General features: G+C 30.2%; 1 protein-coding gene across 4 annotated transcripts in view; it reads left to right on the top strand.

Annotated features, from left to right (window-relative positions):
- KaiR1D (Kainate-type ionotropic glutamate receptor subunit 1D) overlaps positions 1–12,645 on the top strand; it is a 545,285-nt gene that overhangs the window by 79,390 nt on the left and 453,250 nt on the right. For all 4 annotated transcript variants that reach the window (XM_085942313.1, XM_085942314.1, XM_085942316.1 and 1 more), the window contains one exon: positions 4,332–4,381. The gene's annotated coding sequence lies outside the window, so the exon portion shown is untranslated. The remainder of the gene's footprint in view (positions 1–4,331; positions 4,382–12,645) is intronic.

Below are 12,645 nucleotides of genomic sequence, written 5' to 3'. Positions count from 1 at the left end.
CACGTGCTCACGTAGTAAGTTTTATCAGGTATCAATATTTCACGGTTGAGTTTCATCATCAACTGGTCAATCGACTGCTGGATGTAGGCCACCCCTACCTACTTCCACTTTTCTCAGTAGGCACCGTGTTTTTCGCTATCACATTGATCCACCAAACGTCATGAATTTGTCGAATAAATAGGTTTTAGGGCGTCACTGTAGTTGTTTTATTCCCTTTGGGTACCATTGTATGACTGTATTTATCCAATGGGTATCCACTCGCCGAGCGACATGTCTACTTCATTGCCAAGATACGCCAGGTCTCTTTTAAAAATACTATTCTTATAAACAATGCTTTAAGATGGGGGTGTAAAACCAGCTGTACATTAATAATTATTAGTCATCAATAAATCTATTAAGTTTCAGTAAATAAATCAAAATATTATGAATAACAATAAAACTACCCAAACACAACTAATAAAATCGATCACTTCTAATTCAATTTATGTAAAAACATATCAACCAACTTTTCTGCTGGTACAAATGGTGCATGATCGTAGATGTGTCACCTAATGAAATGGTTACTTCAGACACATGAAGAATACCCATTGATATCGAAAGCTTCGAAAGAAAATCACCTAATGGAAGATGTATTTTAAGTTAATGTTAACGTTTATTTTATAGTATGTAATATATAAACTGACGTTCCAATAATATAAAACATACAATGCTAAAGGTGAAGCTTTTCTTATTGAACTATTTATACTGTAGCATAAGGCATCAATACACTCCTTAAAAGCATCCTTATGTAAGTAAAGGACATGTTGTATTGTTTGACCGTTGTAACTGCCAATAAAGTTCGCATTTCAGGTACTCGACCATCTCAAATATATCGATTTTATTATATTATATATAATTATTATTAATTATTATTTTATTTTTATTATTATAAGTACCAGCTCTAGCTTTTGAAAAAAAGCATAAACATAGACGGTTCTTGATATTCAAAAGAAAAATGAAACACTATAAAGTATAAACTCACCGTATAGTCACCTCAATGTACTGGGCTCTCATACCAGGGTATCCGCGTTCAATTTTATTCCAGGTGAGGTCAGAATAGTTTCAAAAGTTCTAATGATTTTTAATATGATTAAGTTGTATGTTTCGTAATTACGGTACTAAATGTACCCAGTATATCTGTACTGTCCTTTAACGTAATATAGGTATCTCACTTATAGGTTCGTTTTTATATTAATCGAAACATTGGTTATATTACGATATTAAGGATTTTGAATAAAAAAAAGATTATTAATGCCTACGATGGACGAGAAGCTACGCAGCATGTCGCTTGTAACGTAACGGACCCCGGATTTGACTTCCGGGTCTGGTAAAAACAGATGCCGTTGTTGAATTTGTGTTTGGATCCAGAGTATAGACCTAATAGGATTAGCATCCATTTTTCATAAAATAAAAACTGTTAAGAAGAAATTAAATAAAATATATTTTAAAAATTATTTTATTTTAATTATTATGTTTGGAAGACAAACGTCAATCTTGATCGAGTTTCAATACGAGCAAACTACCTTAGGACGGTATTAGACTATTTACCATCTTTTACTATTTAATATTATCCATAGAGAGTGATTTATAAAATCTTTCACAGTATAATATTATATCTAATAGGTACATCTTTTATAAAAGCTAATAGCACGATTTTACCTTTTATAAAACATTAGTCTATGGTTAAGAGCGTTTTTCAGTGTTTCCAGAGGAGACTTTTGACTTATATTAAAATATTAGTAGATCTACTAAAATTTCAGTACACATGGCAAGACTGAACTACTTACTATTTTGACAGCACATTGTAAAGCGGAAATAGAAAGAAATTATTTAAAAAAAATATTGATTGAAACACATAAAATGCAAAATAATAATCATCATCCAGATTACAAAAATATAAGTAAAAAACTAGAAACATGTGTATTCGTTATTCATTTTATAATTATTAAAAATACATAATTTTGAAAACGCTTCTGAGAAAATATATTATAACCAATAGAAAAAATATTTAAAAAAAAAAAAAAGTAAGACACCCAGCAGGAATCGAACCTGCATCTCTCGGGTTTCGCGCCCATTCACATAGACCACCACCATGCTATAGATGCCATACTTAATTGCGACATTTTTTTACTAATAGCTCTCAATACTCTCTGAAGCGATTTCCAAATTGAGTTACTGTTGGCGATCGGCTTTTGTATTTTAAATCGAAGTAGGTATGATTTAGGTATCAAAATTATCTATATTCAATAATAAAAATGTTACATTCTTAAATCTTGTGATCTATTCGTTGAGTAAAAAAATAGATAATTATAATTATTATTTTATGCAGTGAAATAATAATATACTTTCTCCTGGTTTATGAAAGAATACTCGTTAAAGAAACTATATTTCACAGTCTAATAACGTCCATATATATATTATAAACATATTATATTATTTACCTACATATTTATTTATTTATTATTATATTATATTGATATTTTTAATCAAATTAAAACTCATAAGAAAAAAGGATTTATTAGAGTGTTAGGTCGTCGTTTAGAATTTCAAAAAAAAAATTATGATATTTCTCGAAGCACTTAAGTATTCTGGATGCTCATGTCCTGCTGAGTAGATGTGCAAAAAATCCATATCATTGGTTTGATTTTCGTCGAGTGTGCCGGATAATGGCGAAGGGGGAGGCGCATCGACGTCGGGGGGAGGGGGTGGTTATTTCTCATTTCCGGTGCAGAAAGTCGCTCCAGTGAGCTCACTTCCTGTCGATTAGGTCTCGATCTCTATTGGTGGAGCTGGATCGCCGAAAACATTCCCCGATCGTAATTTATAAAGTCGAACGATCAACCTCTATCCTACATAGTAATGCAAGGTGATATTTTTTCTTTGATCGGGATTTGCTCCTCTCAAAATATTCCCTCCAAGAACTTTCAATCATCGTTATTCACCTTTCATCGGCATTATTTTAATATCATATTCAAACAGTACCAACAGAGGTATTTGATTTATTTTATCATCTTTATTTCAAATTCAGTAATTTTTATTTAACTACACTCTTATCGATTAAATTATCGATATTACATACTATTAAAAAATATACCTATTAAAATCCTAGAATAAAAATTACGACGAGTAGGATTCGAGCTCTAATCTTTCATTGTCTAATTTCTATCCTTTTCTTACACAAGTAAATTATTTTTAGTTAGGTACTACATTATATAAGAAATTTCTAATTTCGTCAATAAAAAGTGGTCCACTTTTTATTATAATGATAATAATGATATTAATAACAATATGCTCTCAGAGGGTGCTCTGTGTTAAAAACAATATGATATTATATCGTCACCTCAATACTACAACTAGACTCTGATTTGGTCATTGTTGGGAAAATGAAATTTAAACTTTACTTGATTAACATAACTATAAATTTCTTTTTAAATAAAAATGGAAAACTATGCTTTTCTAACAATTAAATAATGTTCAATTCTATGAAAAAATATTGTAGATATATTATATATATTTAATTGATTTATGGTTTTAAAGTTATCTAATATTTTCAAACACAAATTTAATACATTTCCCATTACCTAGTTTTATCATTCTGTAGATAAGGAAATGTAGAATCATATTCAATAGCTATCGCAAAAATAGTAAAAACCTAGTTTTCTAGTTGTGGTATTAATCGAGGTGACGAATTTATGATAATATCATTGTATTGTAATTTAATTTAATAAATATAATTTTAAATATGCATTCAATAAATAAAAATATTCAGTATTAATACCGAGTATATACTTTCACTCAGCATCGATGTCTATTCTGTCCTAGTATATTATCGAATGTCACTAAAATATAAACCAAGTATTTTCGGATTTATATTATATAATATATACTAACTACTTACTAAGATTTTTGTGTGTTTTTTTTAAATATTTTTTTTCGTTCATAAATAAATAAGTACATATTATATTACTACGACAGGACTCACATGGTGACGAAGGTGTCTGTATCAAAATATCCTATGTAAACAGTTAACACTAGTGCTTGCCTTTATTAAAGTATTTGAATTAAACACGTCATAATATTATATAATTTTGTTCATTTAGAATATTTGGATTTGTATAGTTTTGGTTCACCTAAATTGGCAGTTTTTAAGAGGTCGACGTCTTTATCATTTTTTTGCATGTAATGTTTCGATAAATAATTTCATGGAAACTTTACTTCCTTCACATTATTTATATTATTTGTATAGATATTATGAAAATAAATAAATAATTTTATTATTTTTCTTTTAACAGGTGTGAACGAGACAGAAGAGCCCTTACCAAACAGGCATTGCAGTAAAAAGGTAATTGAATATGTTATTATATCTATCAACATGATTAAGGTGATTAATTACAGTGTTTATAACATTATACTTGCATTGAGTTTATCGAAACTGGGAGATTTATATGACTATGGCAATTATTAGTGAATTTTTTTATAAGGTATGTTAGCCGATAACCGAATATTTTTGATTCGCTGATATAACAGTACTTTATTGGGTTTGCATTTTACTCAGCGATGATTCTTTTGATTACTTTGTTATAAATGCATAAGTAGGTATTCCTTTATTTGCTAATAGTATGTAGATGAAAAATAATGAGTCTTTCTTAGTATCTATTTAGTGAAATATATTTTTGACATTGTTATTATTATCTTGGTACTTTTCGTTTTGATTCTGTACCTACGTATCTATTTCTACTGTCATACGAGTATATTTAAATTTTATATGATAAAAACTCCCTACTACTCTTTCTTAGGGAATGAAGCAACTTAGCTCCACACTTTTGAATGAAATAAACATATGTTTGATACAATTTTATACAGAAAGTAGACGGGGAATTTTAATCAGTTTCTATCTACTACTTAGAATTAATTTTGCTCTTAACGTAATGATTTTTATACGGATTGAAAGTTGTCATGCTTAAGGCTTTATACAAAAAAAAAATAACTATCTTCTTCTTGGCCTTAAACATAATATTTTGCACAATTAAATCATTACTACTTACGTGTGCATATTTAAATTCTCACTAAGTTTAATAATAAATATTAATATATTAATTTAAATATAAATAATAATAATAATAAATGTATATTTTAAAAGTACCTATAATTCATGAACGTCTATTTAGTATTCGAAGTTCAATTGATTGCGTGGCGCCCGCTTGTCCCGGTGCCGAAACGTCCTAGACCCCTTTCTTACGCGTACTACTACTCCCAGCAGAGGTCGAAATAACAGTTCATTTCATTTTTCTAAATTCTAATATTTTAATATTATTTCACGATGTTATTGTAATTATTGTAGCTTAGAAAACTATTTGATACCTATGGAGTTAATATTAGTTTAGGAATTTCTTTTTTATTAAAAAATATATTAAATTTCTATTACGTTTGCTCATGCGAAAATAAATAAAATATATTTGAAAATATCGGGATAATAAGAATATATTGTAAGTATATCAGTTTTGTTAAATAAATATTTTATCTGTATTATATAAATAATGTATCTTCGGAAAAATAAGAAAAGCTCCCTTTACTAACAGCAATGAAACATTCTTTTGCGAAAGCTTTCGGAAAAAAATGTGTTCTTTATTGGCTTATAAAAATCACCTTGAACTATAGAATACTTACGAAGGAAACTTTTAAATCCATTTTATATTAAATCATTTATTGAAAGAATATTCAAATTCTTTCTGAAAAAACGATATTATTTTAACATATTTATGAAATTGTTATTTGTAGGCGGAAAATGTAAAAGTTTTCGCGAAGAAAATAACAAAGCTTAGAAAAAATTATGCCCGAAAAAATCTGTTTATCCTTCAAAGCACTTGGAAGTCATAAAATATGGAAATTTTGGCTCGTTTTTGTACTTGTATATTCCATGCAACAGTCATTGCCAACTAGTAACTTAGTACTATAATATGTATACCATCTGGCTTTTTATACACACTTAATTTATTTGTGGTGATTCTTAGATATTTCCAGATCAAATACTTGTAGACTCTACGCCTCTGTTAGGGGATGAATTAATAGATTTAAAAATATCTTGTACAAAAATCATTTCATAAAAGTAGATTAGTCATTTTACAGGAAACAGAAAGACATTCAAAATGAATAAATCAAAAGTTTTTCAGATACGTAGTTTGTAAGAATATCAATCATAATAAATTTATTATTTATTTGAGATAATATATATAGAGAGAGATAAAAAATAGACATATTATGTATAAATGAATATTAGTTCATTTGGAATCATCATCCGTCCAAATCAATCTATTGATCTTTTAAAGCTTATTTTTTCTGTGCACTGCAACACCATTGCCACATTTCCGCAGAAAACTAACTCATTAATCTGTGTGCCTCAATGCATACTTCTTGGAAGTTTTTTACTCATGTAAGGAAATCATTCATCATGTATGCCGCTATAACCCTTAGTGGGTCTTGGCCTCCTTCAATAACCTCCTTCATTCTGGACGATTTAACGCCGAAATTTTCCACTTGCTTTGACAGAGCCTTTTAAAATCTCATGTGGCGCAACTCTCAATTTCGGCCATCCACGTCGTCTCTTGCCTTCAGGGGTTATTGTACATAGCCTGCCTTGCTGATATAGCCTCCGTCTTTACATTTTCATATGCCATATAATGATTTTTTTCCCCTATAAATTGTTGTGTACAGCTCCTTTTATACCTTGACCTCTAAATGCCACTTTCTTGAACAGTCCTAAAGATTCTTCTCAAAACTCGCCTCTCAAAGGTATCCTTTTCTCTCATCCTGTTTACTGAGTGCCCAGCATTCTGATCCATACGTTAATACTGGGTGCAGGAGTGTTTTATATAAGGTTGTTTTGGTTTTTCTTGAGTATCGTATTCTTTAAAAGCCTTAAGGAACTTAACTAACTCGCTAATCCAGCTACTTCAATGTCTACTTCTTAGACGTTTTCTACTAATGAAAGGGTTGAAAAATTTATTAGAAATATTAGCACCCTGCGTGAACTAAACTCAAATCCTATCTATCGAAAGGGATCGAGTCGCGATCGTTACCAATATATTATTAAAATAAGTTTTCTATGTAGGTATATTTAATAACACACAATATTCTTAATCTTCGATATTATTCATTAAAAAATAGTTGATTAGAGAATGATACATTATCTCCAATATGCAATAATTAAAATAAAAATTGAATTGTATATTTTCTGGCTATGAATGTTATCCATAACATAATAGGAAATGTTGCCACAAGCTGCCTATTTCGACAACATTTGCGTACATTTGTATGAGAACGATCTCATTGTGCTAACTCTATGAGTGAAAATATGAAACTCCGCAAAGTGGGGACCGATTAAATTTTCCCCCATACAGTATGGACACACGCGAGATTCAGCCACCCCCACGCGCAATTCAACCAGCCCAACACACATACCCAATATTTCCACTTTATATGGCCCGCTATAAAAAGGTATCTGCAAGCATGTATGGTGTGTACCTTTTTAACCCTGGGGTTTCACAAAAAAATAAAAATGACAAAACTGTGTCAGTTGTTATGGGTACCTACTGTAAATATGTGACAATTTTACGATACTTAAAGCCACCAGTAAACATATAAAAAGCTCTTTTGATAAACACTCTTTAAAAATAATGTTCTCGAATGCTTTTATGACAATGGGTAACTGATATATACTGCTGTTTTATGTTTTAGAATTGTTTATAAGTCAAACTTAGTATCAAATTTATAAAGAAGAAAAACGGTATATTTTGGAGGTAATACCGTCATTTCTTAGAAATTTGGGCCTTTGAGTTTTATGAATTTTGTCGTCTGGTTTTCTAGTATTATCGATCGGTAAAATAATGATAACATACAAATTATTACGATGGCTGAACGGTATCACAGTTTATAGTGTGTGAGTCTCGGGTTTAAATCTTACATATGGAAATAATTTGGATATTGTTTTTTTCAATGTGTATTTGAACCCAGACTATAGACCTAATAGGTTGAGAAAGTGGATAACATACAATCTCATAAAAACACACATCTGTTTATACAACCTTCACTCTGTAGAGGTCAGTATTATAATATTTTTAGAATCAAACGTGGTGATGTGTAATTGATTGAATGTTTTCAACCGACAATTTATAAACATAACTTTTTATATTATAAGGTTTATAAGATATAAAAAATTAAAAATCTTTGAGAGGTAAAGTGAAAAAAAAATCAACATAAAGGTCTTAATTCCATGACCTGTAAGCTTCGCCGTACACACACTGTAGTTAACAGAGCAGGTTTTAATGATTCCATATTCTTATTGATATAAAGAAAAGGAATGTGAGATTAAAACTCTAAGGAGGCTTTCGTAATCGTAACATATGGCCGAGTCTGGTCCAACGACGTATTTTACCCATGCAAAAGGAGACTGCATGGTTTAATTATTATATTATTTCTGACAAAAGCATACCTCACAACCAATAGGTAGGTACTGCAAGAATTGGTTCTTAAATGATATCAGCATACGATTGTTTCAAAACATGCACAAATCAAATTGCAAATATAATGACTCACTACTACTATAAAGCAATACTATTTTTATACGATGTCTGTTTTCGAATTATTTACTTAAAAAACAATAGACAATAAACCTGGAGAATGGCGTTTGCAATAAGCTCAAAATAGCCAAAAAAAAGAAGGGGGGAAATAAATGGCCACAATCCTATAACCAAATACAATAATAACCAACCACGAAACCTATATACTGCCGTGCTAAGTCAATAGACAGTATTGTTGGTTTTAGTGAAATGAGAAATTTAAACTGCCCTTACTCTTATATTATGTAAACTTGTTATTGGATTGTTTATGAAGCATACACGGTTTATTTAAAGAATGAAAAATATATATTTAATACACAGAAAATATAACCCTCAGATGAGAAAAGAAAGAATACGTCATATACGATGCTAAACAATAAAATAAAATTTCATAAACAAAATATGGCAATGTGTTTGAGGACCGCATTTATGAGTCTCTCAGTCCTCACTAATAGTGACTGATATTCCCGACATAAGAAAACAGTTCTGATTTTTAAAAATGTTATGACTGCGACCACGTAGGTCGTAGATAATTGATCGTCAAACATAAATTTTAATTCTTTCAGCCTATCGGATTCGAAACCACTCCCCGTCAAAGCTAAAGGCGTCAAAGTGCAATTGAGTAAAAAAACGAACACGCCTTGAAGATAGGCAATCAGAAAATATCCAAAAAATAAAATACGACAATAGCCGACCATCGAGATAAGAATTTGACACTGATTACTACTGTATATAATATAACACATTATGTTGACATATTGCACTATTTTGTCGAAAATCTAACTTTGTCAAATGTAATGCTACAGATCTGATTTTTTTTACAAAATATACACAAAAATACAAATGTTATAAATAGTTAAATAATTAAGTTGAAACGCTATTTTTGGACTTGTAGTGTTTTTTCTGGAGCCCATCGATGTGTCTCATGGATATGTGAAAATTTATATTATTATTAATTTCGTTTACTCATTGTTTATCTCCATCTCAAAGCCACTCGTTGTAACTGATATTTCTACATAATGAAGTAAGCCATCTTATCATAGCATCCTTTTATTCAACAAAATCATTAACAATCGTTTACAACACAATATCCTTGCTGATGCCAACACTATTTTCTAATGAAGAAACTTTTCCTCGAAACAGACATCGTTTCTCTCCATCCTTATTAAATATACCTTCGAAACACATCGTACGTATAACGTTATTATGTACTCTAGCCTTACCAGGTTGTATGTCCTATATCAGAACAAAGTTGTATGTACCTACCAACTAAATCCGATATATTATATCTCATGCCCCTATGTCCATGCGAAAGGGAAAATGTAACATGTACATGCGGGTACAAGATTTTGTAGATTATCGTTTTGGTCCTACAAAGGGGTCTAGGGTTTTATCCGGGAATTTTACAAATAACGAACAAGGGTTGGCGGCAACAAACCGAAAACTTTTGTGAAATAAAATAATGATGATTTTTATTTTAGAGACTTTACTTGATAATAATGTGGTGTGTAATTTTCATTTTATTTATTCCAATAGAATAATATTATAGTATATAGATCATTTATTTTTTTATTCTATTTGTTAACAATTTAAATCACCATGATGTTTTTGATATCCATTTTTAATGTAGTATTCGGCTTATTCATGAAAAAAATTATTAACCCTTAAGCCTTATTCGTAGATGTACCCTCGTGGCTGACGATCGTGACCACCTTTGAATTTTGCCATCCTTTGAGACACCAATACTTTCCGCCCCTCTAGATCTTCCGTTTCTCTCATGGCGGAATGAATAGTGCCCTCAGTCAGCTCCTTCACTTGGTCACTCAAAATTGCAGATGCTTTTCTTCTGCTTCGCCTTCCCTGGAGGCTACCAAAAACCACCAATCTTCCCAGTTTTTTAGACAATACGTCCAAAAACTGCAGAATACGTTTTAGACATATTGTCTAGAGCCGTTCCTTTATCTGCAGTCCCTGGATGATTGACTGCTTCATTCTGTGGTCTGTCCAAGACATAAAAAGCATTCGACGCCAACACCACATCACCAAGGCATCAATTGCCTTCCGCTCCCTTGCCTTCAAGGTCAATGACTGGACTCCGTATAAAATTATGGATAACACTAATATTTGCACAAGCATAATTGTTTTTGTTTAAATGTATGATAAAATAAATGTAAAATTTCGCCATATGAGTTTTATATATATTTTTTTCAATTTATTAAATACATAAAATATATCATCTATTATGAAGTCCGAAACTGACAATTCTTTGTTATATATGGCAATCAAGTAACCTCTTATCGTCAGTTTTTCTGTATTCTACGTTCAAAATTGCTTACTTTAGCGAAATAATTCTATAATACCTACGTCAAATACTGAGGAAAAGATCAAATATTACATTGATTAATATTTAAGTTCAGTTTATTAACACCAGTGCCATTCTCATATTATAAATAATATTATAATATATAACAATTTTAAGTCGTTTTCCACAATTGAAATTGTATTGATGTACATATTGTGTTACCTGTGTTAACTCACAAAACAATATTTACTATTATGTTGAACTTGATATTACAATATTTTTTATACAAGACAATTAGACATACCTTTTCTACAAATATGTACTATTTACCGATATATTAGCATGCAATCTATAATTGATTAATGCAACCGATATTTTCATTAAATTCACTTTTCTACGAAATACTGAATAAGCATTATAATCTGGTGATATTTTGTTTATAGACGGTTTCAAGAGTTTAAGTTTTATGTATGACAGAAGCGTTTTTTCTCCCCCTATAATATTTTGGTTTTAAATATCTATAGGTACCTTTTTAGAGACACGCATTCAATTTAATTATATTTACTTATTAAAATGCTTCCCATGTCATATAATATTTTAGTATTACGAGGTATATAGCATCCTTCAACTGGTCAATCCATTATGTAGACCGTAGGGGATGTCGACATATTATTTTGAAGAGCCGCCCCTTCACCCATATTAAATCTCCTGTGGAAAATATTATATCCTCGACTTAATATGCCTCCAACATATTTCAAATGTATCAATCTTCCACCTCTCTGTTTATTTTATGACGCAAGTCTTCAAGCTATACATATACATTTTAAGAAGACTAATTTTACTCCTGGCAAACTTTAGTCAATTTTAATAATATACTAATTTGCTTGATATAGTTTCGTTTGCAATCATTCAACGTCATTCAGTGATTATTAATTTTCTTTCTGCAATGTCTGGTATGATGCAAACTATTTCCAGAACTTAAAGTGCGTTATTTTAATGACAGATGGTACAACAAAATATACAACTATGAGTACATTTAAGTAGAAATAATATATTATTTATCTTGCCTAGGAAAGTACAATAAGATAAATCTCTTCTAATACTTAACTATTTCTTTGATATGTTACTATAAAATTTATTGCTTCGGCTTTTCATAAAAGATATTTCTTATTAACGAAATGTTACATATTCACATATTTTCAGAGTATTTTTTTGCCAGTGAATAAGTTATGTAAAAATAAATTTACGAGCTTTGGAATGGAAATCTACCGTAATATTTCGTAACATATTTCCATAATAAGTGTTACTGAAATACTTTACCTCTATATTTACTGGAATTTGTAAAAATAAGTATCATAATATGACTCTTTCGGGAACGATTTACAAGAAATAAGTATGACTCAAGTATTTTTTTTAATATTTGGTGTTTACTGCAGATTTCTTCAATTATTTCAGTGTATGGTACCTATGTTGGTTGTTATAAAATCGGTTATAAATTACAAAAATACTATTTTCTATTATGTATTTAGCGGTCTCATTGTAAAGAAATGAGACCGCTGTAGTGAGATGGATAGAAGGCGTTGAGATGAAGAGTCGTCATTTGCTGGTGGCTTCGATGGATGGAGGAGAGAGTTTTTATTGTAGCGTAAATAGTCGGTACAAGAGTATATCAGAAAATGTTAATTTGAA

This window comes from Rhyacophila brunnea, unplaced genomic scaffold (assembly GCF_057557595.1).
Source record: "Rhyacophila brunnea isolate RB1 unplaced genomic scaffold, BYU_Rbru_1.0 scaffold_14, whole genome shotgun sequence".
Taxonomy (NCBI): domain Eukaryota; kingdom Metazoa; phylum Arthropoda; class Insecta; order Trichoptera; family Rhyacophilidae; genus Rhyacophila; species Rhyacophila brunnea.
Note: the sequence above shows the minus strand (reverse complement) of the source record. Positions and strands in the feature narration are given on the sequence as shown.